At 44.4% G+C, this 13,365-nt stretch overlaps 1 protein-coding gene and 1 pseudogene across 3 annotated transcripts in view; one reads left to right on the top strand and one right to left on the bottom strand.

Moving 5' to 3' along the window:
* Positions 1–13,365, top strand: part of LOC308579472 (uncharacterized protein) — a 268,291-nt gene that overhangs the window by 57,996 nt on the left and 196,930 nt on the right. The window lies entirely within an intron of this gene.
* On the bottom strand, positions 10,373–12,710 carry LOC308579465 (disintegrin and metalloproteinase domain-containing protein 21 pseudogene; annotated as a pseudogene). The gene has a single exon. The product of its transcript is annotated as a disintegrin and metalloproteinase domain-containing protein 21 pseudogene (transcript).

Genomic DNA, 13,365 nt, shown 5'->3' with positions numbered 1-13,365 from the left:
CGATCTCCCGCTGTCATGGGAGCTGCCTCCATTAAGGCAGACCGGAACCAGGAGCCTGTCCCACAGGATCTCCTAGAACATTGCTTGAAAACTGCCACTCTGCAGGACGGAACGAGGAACTCTGGCCCACAATCGGAAGCCCCCTGGAATCCCGGAAGCAGAACCTTCGAGATCATTTGAACTGAAACGGACCTTCTCTGTTCCTGGACGCTGGGCCCGGTGCCACCTGCCTGCAGATCCCAGAGACATAGCAATACCTGCCTGCAGACCCACAGACATGCCGCCAACACCGTCCTCCTAATCCTGCCCGCAGCCGGCAAGATGCGAGCTAACCACAAAGGAGGGGTTTAACTGAAAATGCCAGTGAGCCGCCTGGCTTCTCTGCTCTGCCTCATCACCACACAGGTCCTAAGTAAGATCCATGGTAAGACCCTTACGAGAAGGGCGGGGGACAAACGAAACCTAGAACCCCTTCTGTGACCGCCTTTGTAAAAAAAAAAAAAAAGGTTCTTAGATTTCATAGAATCAAAGAATTGGAAGGATCACTTAACCCAATCACCTGCAATGCAGGAAGCACAACTAACATTTCTTGACTGCCCGTAAGGTCACAGGACTGCATTATTGCAATGTCAAAGGCAAAATATTAAAATCTGTTAAAAGCAATGCATGATCGAGGGTGGGTCCCAAAAGTGTGTATCTCAGGTGTTCAGCGTCCTGATGAAATCACCAGGAGACTTCAAATCAGCTAGTGCAGGAATGTCCAGCTTTTGTGTTAGTTGCCTCTCTTCATTTGGGGATAATTTGTGCCCGTTAGAACAGGGGGAGCAACATTTTTTTTTTTTTTTTATAAAATTTTTATTGGTTTTACAACATTTTTGAGAAAAACAAACAAACATTAAAAAAGACGAACATACACGTATAGTTTCAAACATATTTTCATAAACCTTCTTTCTAGGACTTCCCCATACCCCCCCTCTCTGCATCCCAATGTCCATAGTTCAACTAGCAACTCCCAATTATTACTTTCCAATCTCTATCATCTTAGTCCTCTCTTACACTCTGATCTTATGTCCCTATACCCCTTTGTTTCTGGAAACCACGACATTTTAACATTCGTTAAGTTTATAGTAGTCCTTAAGATAGCTTTTAAATTTTTTCCACTCCTCTTCTGCCGTCTCTTTTCGTTGGTCACGGATTCTGCCTGTCATCTCGGCCAATGTCATGTAGTCCATCACTTTCATCTGCCATTCTTCCAAAGTGGGTAGGTCTTGTGTCTTCCAGTACTTTGCGATGAGTATTCTTGCTGCTGTTGTGGCATACATGAAAAAAGCTCTATCTTTCTTTGTCACCAATTGGCCGACAATGCCCAAGAGGAAGGCCTCTGGCTTTTTAGAAAAAGTACATTTAAGTACCTTTTTCATTTCATTATAGATCATTTCCCAGAAGGCCTTAATCTTCGGGCACGTCCACCAAAGGTGGTAAAAGGTACCTTCAGTCTCTTTACACTTCCAACATTTGTTATCGGGCAAATGATAAATTTTTGCCAGCTTGACTGGGGTCATGTACCACCTGTATACCATTTTCATGATGTTTTCCTTTAAGGCATTACATGCCGTAAATTTTATACCGGTGTTCCATAACCATTCCCAGTCAGCTGACATAATGTTATGTCCAACATCCTGAGCCCACTTAATCATAGCCGATTTAACTGTTTCATCCTGTGTGTTCCATTTCAACAACAAGTTATACATTCTAGATAAATTCTTAGTATTGGGTTCTAACAGTTCGGTTTCTAATTTTGATTTTTCCACCTGGAAGCCGACTTTCCTGTCCTGTTTAAAAAATTCCATTATTTGGCGATATTGGAACCAATTTTCTACTTTATGCTTCAATTTCTCCTGACTTTGTAATTTAAACTTATCTCCATCCTGTTCTAAAATTTCCCAATACTTCGGCCATCCGACCTCCATATTGAGTTTTTTCACTGCTTTAGCCTCCACTGGTGACACCCATCTAGGGGTTTTGTTTTCCAATAGATCTTTATATCTTGTCCAAACATTAAACAATGCTTTTCTGACAATGTGATTTTTGAAGGCACTGTTAACTTTATCATACCAAAGATATGCATGCCAACCAAAAGCGTTATTGAAACCTTCCAGATCCAAGATGTCTGTATTCTCGAGGAGCATCCATTCTTTGAGCCAGCAAAAAGCTGCTGCCTCATAATACAATTTTAGGTCCGGCAGGGCAAAACCCCCTCTTTCTTTAGCATCTGTCAATATTTTAAATTTGATTCGGGGCTTTTTGCCCTGCCAGACAAATTTCGAGATATCTTTGTGCCACCTCTTAAAACATTCCATCTTATCAATAATCTGCAAGGTCTGAAACAGAAATAACATTCTAGGCAATACATTCATTTTAATTACTGCAATTCGGCCTAACATTGACAGTTTCAAATTTGACCATATTTCTAAGTCTTTTTTAATTTCTGACCAACATTTTTCATAATTGTCCTTATACAAATTCTGATTCTTGGATGTTAAATAAACCCCTAGATATTTAACCTTCTTGACCACAGTCAAACCTGTTTCCTCTTGAAATTTCTCTTTTTCTATATCTGTTAGGTTTTTCCCTAAAACTTTGGTTTTTTGCTTGTTCAACTTAAATCCAGCTACCTGGCCAAACTGTTGTATTATTTCTAATACCTTTTTCGTACTAGTGTTTGGCTCTTGCAAAGTCAATACTAGGTCATCTGCGAACGCTCTTAACTTGTAATGTTTAGCTCCGACCTGCACACCTTTAACCTGCTGGTCGTTTCTTATCATATTCAGCAACACCTCCAGAACTGAAATAAAGAGTAATGGGGAAATCGGGCACCCCTGTCGTGTTCCTTTCTCTATCTTAAGCTCCTCAGTCACAACATTATTTACAATCAATTTAGCTTTTTGTTCAGAGTATATTGCAGCCATACCATTCTCAAAACCCCGGCCTACCCCCATCCTATGAAGATTCTTCTTCATAAAGCTCCAAGAAATATTGTCGAAGGCTTTCTCCGCGTCCACAAAGATCAGTACTGCTTTAGTGTTTATATTCACCTCTAGCTTTTCCAGAATGTCTATTACATTCCTTACATTGTCTGCCAGGTGTCTTTTAGGGAGAAAGCCTGCTTGGTCCTTATGAATCATCTCCATCAAAACTCTTTTAAGTCTTTTTGCCAAAACGTCTGCAAAAATTTTGTAATCCACATTGAGCAATGATATTGGGCGGTAGTTCTTGAGTTGGGTCTTTTCAGTCTCTGACTTTGGTATGAGTGAAATATATGCCTCTTTCCACGATTCAGGTGCCCTTTTTCCTTCGAGAATCTCATTACAAACTTCTCTTAATGGTTGAATCAACCATTCCTTCAACGATTTGTAGTATCTGGAAGTCAATCCATCTGGTCCCGGAGATTTGCCCAGTTGCATATTCTGAATGGCAGCCTCTATCTCTTGTTCTGAGATTCTCTGGTTCAAGTCCATCTTACTTTGATGAGAGATATTTTGTAGTCCATATTTTCCCAGGAATTTGTCTATATCTTCTTCATTTTGCGGGCCTTGAGTGTAGAGTTTTTTGAAATAACTTAAAAAGCAGTTTCTAATTTCATTGGGTTTAGATATGTTCTTTCCATCCACCTCTAGGCTTGTAACTGTGTTTAGTTTCTGCCTTTTCTTCAATTGCCATGCCAATAGTTTGCCACATTTATTTGCTGATTCAAAAGTCTTTTGCTTCATTTGCTTTATCTTCCATTCAATCTCTTGGTTCATCAATTCCATATATTGGGTTTGATATAACTTGATCTCTCTTAAAATATCCTGAGACTTTGGTTTTGCTCTTAATTTCCTCTCTCCTTCCTTTATCATTTCCAAGATCTTCTCTTTTTTCTCATTTTGTTTTTTCCTCTTTATTGAGTTTTGTTGAATCAAAAATCCTCTCATAACCGCTTTACTTGCGTCCCAGATCACTCTTTTCTCCACGTCGGTCCTCAAATTTATTTCAAAATAGTCTTTTAGGTTCTTTTGGGCCTTCGTGAGAATCTCCTTATCTCGAAAGAGGGTGTCATTCATTCTCCATCTAAATTGACCAGTTATTGTGGGTTTCATCTCCATCTTCACGGCGTTATGGTCGGAGCAAGTTTTTGGGCAGATTTCCACTTTCTTAATCTTTGGAGCCAGTCCACTAGTAACCCAGATTTGGTCAATTCTGGTCCAGGTCATCATTGCTTGGGAGAAAAAGGTTCCCTCTCTCTCCAGAGGGTTCCTTGTTCTCCAAATGTCTATCAAGTCCATGTTTTCTGTCATTTCAAAAAAAGTCTTAGGGAGTCTCCCTTCTTTAGTGACTGTTAGTCTTTGTGCCTTGTCCATATTCGTGGAGACCACGCCATTCATGTCTCCCATGATTATCATATTGTAATCCAGATAGTCCGTCAAAGTTTCATGAAGTCTCTTAAAGAAGTCAGATTTGCCTTCATTTGGTGCATAAATTCCAACAACTAAGAATTTTTCTCCTTGTACTTGTATCTCCACAGCCAGGTATCTCCCTTGTTCATCTTTAAATATCATTTTTGGAGCCCATTTCTCCTTCACATATATTACAACTCCTCTCTTCTTAACTTTGTCTGATGAGATAAATTCTTGTCCTAGTCTTTTATTTGAAAGTAATCTCCTGTGGGCTCTAGTTATGTGAGTTTCTTGTAAGCATATCAAGTCCAATTGTTCTCTATTCAATATATGAAATACTTGTCTTCTCTTCAGAGGCCCATTGAGCCCATTACAATTCCAACTAAGGAATTGCAGAGCCATCTTGTTATTTTCTTAAGGCTCCTCCAACAGCTCCAAGTTGTTGCTCTTCTTCTGATGGTAGTGGTTTTTGTCCAAACGGGAGATTCAGGATGTCCAGTGCTCTCCTCTGTTCTGCAAGTACGTCCACAGTCCCCTTCTGTAAGTCCTCCTGGTATTTTGCCAAAAATTTGTCTTTATCTTGAATTGTCTTTATTTTCACTTTCTTTGCCTTGTAGTCAAATGACAGTCCTTGTGGAAACTCCCACCTAAAGCGAATAGTGTTCTTCTTTAGCAAGAGAACCAAGTCCTTGTAGAAGTTTCTTAAGTCCAAAATGTATTTTGGGATGTCTTTGAAGATCTGTACAGCTGAATTTCCAATTTGCAGGGCCTTTTCAAAGTGTAATCCTAATATTTTGTCTCTTTCCTCCTTGGATCTGAGTGTGATCAGACAGTCTCTCGGTGTCTTTCTATCTTGCTTTTTACCCAATCTGAAGGCAGTCGTAATTTTGAACTCGTCTTCCTCAAGGTCCCAGCAGCCCGCAAACTCCCGTGTCAAATATTCCACAAGGTTGTCTCTTTCATTCTCTGGAATCAGTCTTAATTTTAAATTCCTCTCTTTCCTCTGTAGCTCCCACAAGGCCAAAGTTGCATCATGCTCATAGACCTTCTTGGCAAGTGGCTCTAACTTCTCCTGTGTCTCTCCGGCAGTGGCTTTGGCCTCCTCGGCAATTTGGCGCGTGGTGGCGTTCTCCTCTACCAATTTATTTATAGATTCTGTATTCTGGTTTAATCTTGCTGATATTTCTGTTAATTTTTGTGTGTTCTCTGAAGTCTGTTTTGTCAAAGACTCCAGGGTTTGGTTTATCTTGAGCAGGGCCTCTGTCACAGCTTCCATGGAAACGGCTGCTCCTTTGTCTTGGCCTGTTGTTCCTGCTGATCCGGCTGTTGCGCCTGAAATTGAGCCTCTTTTCTTTGCCTGTTGCAGCTGCAACTGTTGTTGTTGTTGTTGTTGCTTGATCTTGGCTCTTGTGACTATCTCTTCTTGTGGGCCACTCATGTCAAGGTCAATTCCCACGGGATTTGTTCTCCCTTGGAAAATTCCACTGTCTTAAGCCGTGCCGAACTTTACTTTATCCTCTAGAGGGAGCAAATCAAAATGGCCATAGAGCAAAATTTCCAAATACCAAAACAAAGGAGACAGTCCAAAAAGTGAGAAAAAGGGAGATTAGCACAGTCAAAGTCAATGTTACTAAGTACTTATAACTTCAGATTGCCACAGTTGCCCAATTTATACTGTTTCTTCTTATAATATACAATAGTCAGGCAGTATAGAAACTTTGTATCAAAGTATCACTTCGCAGGGAAAAGTCAGTTCAGTGTATTAAGAAGGCAGACCGTTTCGTACTTTCAAACAGATGAGACAGCAGAGGTTTTTTCCCTCCAAATAAATCATGCAGTTAATGGTCAGATTCACCTCCCCTCTGCCCTGCTTGCTAGAGGGGAGATCAAAGGTTTAAATGTCCGGTTTAGCTGATCAAAAGACGGATTTAAACGGATGCAGGTTTAGAGCTCCGTTGCTTTCACTTTCATGCAGTCGGGGGGAGGCAGACTTCCTTTGTTTAAATCTCCCCCGTTTTTAGCCCAATTCTTAAAATTGAAAGAGTCCCGGTTATTTTTCAGTTCTTACTCACGGGGAATCGGTTCGAATTTTCCTTTCAGGAAGGAATCGGCGCTCTCCGCTTATGGCGACGCGGCTTCACTTCGCAGGCTGGGTAGCGACTCTCAGCACCGCGCTCACTCCCGATGTCGATCCGTAGCCTTTAAAAAGGCTCTTTCACGGTACCGGGGGGCGCGAAGGTGCCCACCGAGTCTCCTTGTTCTCAGGCTTCAGCGCCTGGGATTTTAGGGGTCCCCCGCTTGCCGTAGCGGGTAAGACCCGAACTTGCGAAGCAGTCCTTCTCCGGAGCTCGGAGCTAGGACCGCCATTAAGCGCTGGCACCGACCGGAAGTCCCGGGGGGGAGCAACATTTTTGGGGCTGAGGGCTATATTCCCTTGTTGGATATTCAACCCCCTCTCTCTTCTGCACCCATCCATTCATTCTGTCTCTCCTACACACACAAACTCAAGAGTGCTGAGGCTTTTCACCCCAAGGGCTGCATTCCCTTCTGGGTTGTTGTAAACAAAAATTGCCCTTTTCCCTTGTGGGGTATCCAAGAGCCCATATAGAGTCCTTACATAGGTTCCCTATTGGTAGGAGAGAATAACAGGCCAACCAGAGAATATTGAGAAGCAAAGCAGCTAGTAAACTTGATCTTTATTGAACTGTTGCAACAGGGTGCTCCTCTCACCCGCAGGAGAGAGGAGGAACCCAGAAAAATGGCGCGCAAGGCCTTATAAAGACTTTTGAAATTGCCACCCTGTAGATCAAGACCACCCCCAGAAAAATCATACATACATCACAGAAGGGGTGTAACCTAAGACCACCCCTCAGATACATCAGGCTATGAATAATATGATGATGATTCCCTGGAAGTACATCGAAGCTGTCAGCAATAAATTCTGGGATGCAGTCAAATCCAGATAAAGCCATAGCTTTGCAGGAACTTCCCAGCCGTAAGCTTGTCCTAAGTTTTTGTTTCCTTGACGCAGATGGAAAGCAACACCGAGATGTCTCGCCAAGTCACTGTTCTCGTGATTGGAGCTGGAAGTCGGGGAAGGAATTATTCCTCTTTTGCTCAGCAGTTTCCTGCACGCATGAAGGTAAGAACAGCTCAGGGATCTTCTGGGGCTGGTGAACACACCCTTCTACTGATGTCAAAATAGCTCCAGGTGCCGTGGACTTCAAACCAAACACTTGATACTCAACCCCCCCCCCAGCAAATGCCCCATTTTTCTTCACTGTGATTTTTGCATAGTGCACACACCCACGCCAATGATTTGTAATTCATGCAATTCATGATTTTGCCAGGTCAAAAATTATGAAACCGCTATCACAATATGGACTTTAAACTGGTTTGGGACAATACAGTGGTACCTCAGGTTACATATGCTTCAGGTTACAGACGCCGCTAACCCAGAAATAGTACCTCAGGATAAGAACTTTGCTTCAGGATGAGAACAGAAATTGCGCGGCAGCGGTAGCGGGAGGCCCCATTAGCTAAAGTGGTGCTTCAGGTTAAGAACAGTTTCAGCTTAAGAACGGACCTCCGGAATGAATTAAGTACTTAACCCAAGGTACCACTGTATATCAATAGATCAGCCAGTCCTGTTCACAGGTGCGGAGAGTATTGCTTTCACTCAGGCTTCCCGTGGGCATCGGATTGGCTGCTGTGAGCAGAGGATGTTGAACTAAATGGACCACTATGCTTTCCATGGTACAGTCGTACCTCGGAAGTCGAACGGAATCTGTTTGGCTTCCAGAACGTTTGGAAACCAAAGTGGGGCTTCTGATTGGCTGCAGGAAGCTCCTGCAGCCAATCTGAAGCTGCAGAAGCCCCGTCGGACATTCGGCTTCCAAAAATTGTTCACAAACGGGAACACTCGCTTCCGGGTTTGCGGTGTTCAGGAGCCAAAACGTTCGAGAACTAAGCTGTATTGAAATAGCCTGCATTGGACCGCCATAGTCCAGCTATCTGCTTGCGAGATGCTGACAGCTTTCTCCCTTCGTTAGGTGATTGGTGTGGCAGACCCACATCCATTTGCGAGGAAGAGGCTCCAGAAAGCTCATGGCATTGACGAGGACAATGTGTTTGATGGTATGCAATTATTACTCTATATCTCTGCCCTGCCCTTGCTCCAAAACAGAGAGGGCCCCATCTGTGGTCTTCAGCGTAATTCAAGTAGGTGTGGAGAGGGGGGGAATTGAGAAAATTAACCACTATCAGGATGTAGCCTCTGGGTGTCAGAATTCTGGTGAAAATGAAAGAGGCAATTGCTAGTGTGGTGTAGTGGTTAAGAGCGATAGACTCGTAATCTGGGGAACCGCGTTCGTGTCTCCGCTCCTCCACCTGCAGCTGCTGGGTGACCTTGGGCCAGTCACACTTCTCTGAAGTCTCTCAGCCCCACTCACCTCACAGAGTGTTTGTTGTGGGGGAGGAAGGGAAAGGAGATTGTTAGCTGCTTTGAGACTCCTTCAGGTAGTGATAAAGTGGGATATCAAATCCAAACTCCTCCTCCTCTTCTTCTTCTTCTTCTTCTTCTTCTTCTTCTTCTTCTTCTTCTTCTTGTATCTCATCTTTCCCCCAAGGAGCTCCAGCTGTCTTCCCTCCTACTCCTCCCCACTTTATCCTTACAACAACCCTATGAGGTAGGTTAGGCAGAGATTCTGTGACTGGCCCAAGAGCCACCCTGTGAGCTCTCCCAGACCTAGTCCAGCTCTCTAACTACTGCGCTATCACTGACTCATACACACACCACACCAGTGTGTGTGTGTGTGTGTCTGTACGCTTGTACACACCGAGGGGGCCCTTTGAATACATTGCGAGTTGTGCACATCTCTGCATACTTACTTGGAAGCAAGTGCCACCCCTGCAATGGGACTCCCTCCTGGGCAAGTTCGAGCAGCCATATACGCGTGCCTCTCTTCCATCATTTGCTCAGCCTAAGCTCCGTTTTGGCCAAGGTGGTGTCCTCCAGCCGCTTTGACCCAAAACTGCCCTCAGCCCTGGCCATCCAATTGCAAGAAAAGAATCTTGTGCTCAGCTCCTGCTTGTGGGTTGACCACATGCCTCTCTTTGGCCACGGTAAGAAGATGGGGTTGGACTTGATGGCTCATTGGCCTGACTGGCAGGACTCTTCTCATGTTAGGTCTTGGCTGTTTCCCCCTGGATGAAAAGGGCGAGGGAGGGAAAGCCAAGTTTGTACCCATGGTTAATTGTTCCTAAATGCTAGTGAAATGACACTTAACGGTCCTTGAAGTTCTGAGTTAGTCACCCAACAAGGACAAACTGTTTTACTACTGCTAGGTTACACAGCACGGAGTGAAACATTTGATTTCATTAAACTATTTCAGTGCATTCTTCTTCTTCTTTTTTTAAATATTTTATTCAATTTTCAAACATAAAATAGAAAATCACATAACAAACACGCGAAATTCTTTCACCAAAGAAATAACAAACGAGAAAGCATACAATTATACCAACAAACAATATAGAAAAGAAAAAAGAGGAAAAGAGAAAAAATAAAAAAAACACAACTGTTCATAACTTTTTTGTATACCTAACTGGACTTCCTCACATCTCCTTACCCTGCATTCTCTGTAATAAAAATGCCAGCAAATTATTACCTTGTTTTCAGTGCATTCTTCTTAAGGCTTTTGCAACTGGGGGAAAATTTTATTAGAGCAAAGACCGTATTACAATTGCTCCTATTATAAGGACTATATACAGGGGGAATTTATTTCTGGGATGAGGGAGCATGTGCGCCACCCCCGACATACGGCTGAACTACAGTTCCCATCAGCCACTGGCGCAGCATGGTCAACAGCCAGGGATGATGGGAACTGGAGTCCACTTGCCACCAACCTCTGCTTTATTATAGATGCTTTGGAGGGCAGTCAATGTCTTAACAGGAGGTCCAAGGATGCCTTGAAATGTCCACAAGCATTACTCTTTGGAATCTGTTCAATCCTTCCTTTGCTTAGGAAGTTCAATCCTTCCTTTACTTAGGAAGAGGGACAGGAATCAACTTTGTCAACATCTGGGCTGCTGCCTTGCAGATTCCCTTCAACCTGTGAGCTGGTGAATTGCCTAAACCATCCTGGTAGCTTCCACAGCCTTGGCACAATGAAAGTGATAGCGGCAAGAACCAGGACTCCTACAGGGATCACTATTTCAAAAGCTCGTTTCACGACTTTTGTGCTCCAGTTCTGCCTTGGAGACCCACCATCAATGCTTCCCCCGGACCCCCAAAACGTGCAGTTTGGAGGGGCCCAGCCGTTGTTGCAGTGGCAGTTATTGCGGTTGTTGCAAACACCTCTGTCACTGCACAGTTTATTGGGATCACACACTGCCTTCTTCCTGAAAATGCACGTCTGGTTCTTGCAGAGTTTCCCAGGGCCACATGGAGTGCCGTCAGGCACCATTCCGAGATCCACAAAATCTGTCCCGCCATGGTAGGCCACGCTCCAGCAGCCAGCACCAGCGCCTGACAACTCCGTGGGAGTCACGGTATAGTGTGGTATTGAAGGTACGTCTCTGACATTGCTACACTGAATTCTCCCGCACTTTACGTCTTGAGGCTGGCATTTCACAAAAGTACTTCCTGTCCATTCCCTGCCACAGTTGCCATACTTATCCCCCACAGTATTCCGAGACTGAAAGCAGGATGCTGGAGCCGCTGTGGCTCCATAGCCAAAGATCCTGGCGCACAGGTAGTTGTGAGTCCAACACTGCTTGGCATAACAATAGGAATCGTGTTTGCTACACGGCGTCCCGTCTTGCATGTACACATCATTGGGGCACCACTCAGATGTCCCACTACAGTACTCGGGAAGGTCACACTCATTGATCTCAATTCGACAAAGGTCTCCACTTGGACGGAAGTGACAGTTTTTACAACATGCCCCAGAAGAGCACTGTGCACCTGGCTTCAAGGTGCAGTCAGCATTGCAGCAAAGATCCTGCCTGCACCTCTGCGTGCCGCCGCAGTCACATTCTTCTCCCTTATCCAACAATCCATTGCCACAATGCTTGATAGGTGGTATTTTTTGGGGCCTGTTCTCCAGGCAGTCCAGGTTCCCTACCAGCACAAGTTCTGCATAAGTGTGAATGCTGCAGTTGCTGAACTCGTTCGTTTCTGCCTGGTACGAATGCATGACACAGGTTTTGTATCCTCCACAAACACAGTTGGATTCGTCGTGTTCAAGCCCCATGTGATGACCCAACTCATGGGACATGGCCCTTGAAAAGAGAATTGGATTCTTCTGCAAGTAGCTCAAAACCCCTGCAGAATAGCTTGGCCTGCAGATGGCATTACCGTATGACTTCCCGAGGGTGTGCTCGAACTCCTGGTGAGTGAGCAACAGGGCTGTGTCGTGCTTCATCCACTTCGCAAGACCGTTCACTCTCCAGCTGTTGAAATTATTCAGAAGCAACCCAACGTTATTTGTAACCTCAAAAGGGTTGCCTGTGTTCCAGATCTCCAGTCCAATCAGGACAATACTTGTGTGCAGCACCTGGAAGTGCACACCCATTAAGTTAACTATGTCCAAAATAAGGTATGCCATCCTGGTTTTATTGGCACCTTCAAACTGAAACAGCTTCTCGTCCACAACAATGTACAGCTCAATGTATTTTGGGTGCCTTGGGTCACGCCGGGTCCCCCTTTCCGCCCTCAGTTCTTCTGCCTGACGCTTTGCAACTGGAGCTCTCATTCCACACATAGAAGGCTTTGGTTCGTTGATCAGGTAGAGAAGGTGCTGAAAAGCTGAAGATTGTGGAAAGGCTCTATGCCATAATTTCTGTCTCTGATACTTAGGAATCCTGTCAAGCCAGAGCAGGTCTTAAGAACCACAAGCGAATTGGCTACGCCCTCCACATGCCCTTCGTGGTAGCATTCAACAGGGATGTAGGGATGACTTTCGATCCGTCTGCCCTGGGAACTGTATGTGAAGAGTGGGAGGTTTTTGACCAGGAAGTCATCCTTCCTGGGCTTCAAGTGAATGACGTAGTCCTTTCCTGATACATTGAGGATATAGGAAAGGTCATCCTTCTTGGCTTTCCCTCCAAAAAGCACCAACTGCCTTGGGGTGATCACTTCATACCACGTATACTCAGGAGCAGGAAATGAGCTGGTGGGAAGGAGGAACCCCAGCAAAATAACAGGATTCATCAACTGCAGAACCAACCATTTGTGGAGGCCACCGCTGCCACGTGCCATGATTTGCTTCCACTATTCACGATCCTTAAACAGCCTAGAGTAGAGAGGAGAGAAATTGAAATTCAAGTACAAGGAGAGAAATTTTTGATTGTAGGAATAGACTGGGCTTTCTGACTTAACATCCCCACCAATCATTAATTCTCAAGAGGCTTTTTTAGACTTGTCAGCGTGCTCAAGAAAACACAAGGCAATTCCTGCCACTGCCACCATCTCTCTCTTGACAGTCGTCAACATCATTTGGTTGTGAGAGAGTTTAAAAAGGTGAAGCGCCCACTGCTGTCTGGCATATGCAAATGGAGTTAGGGTAACCAAAACACAGGCCGTCCTTAAACCTTTGACTCTAAAGGCCTCCACAACTTTAGGGCCTAGGTGCCACAAGTTTCTCTTCTCAGAAGCTGTTGTGGTCACCTTTCCGGGTGATAAGAAGGACCAAAAGGAGGAAGGGTGGACAGCAGAGAGAGGAAGATACCCCACTAATTATATTCCTCTAGTCCCAGGAATTCTCATTTAATCTTCTAAAGTGTATTTCCAGAGACTTCTAGATGACAAAGGAGACGACAAAGAGGGAGGAGAAACCACCATACCGGTTCAAATGTCCTCTCCTGTGGTGGGAAATTCCATGAGCAGGCTAACGGTTACTCATGCTTTTTTGAATGTGAACATTCCATC

The sequence above is a fragment of the Podarcis bocagei genome, assembly GCF_964188305.1.
Source record: "Podarcis bocagei genome assembly, contig: HAP1_SCAFFOLD_44, whole genome shotgun sequence".
NCBI classification, from domain to species: Eukaryota; Metazoa; Chordata; class Lepidosauria; order Squamata; family Lacertidae; genus Podarcis; species Podarcis bocagei.
The sequence above is the reverse complement of the archived record's forward strand: the minus strand, read 5'-3'. Positions and strand labels throughout refer to the sequence as shown.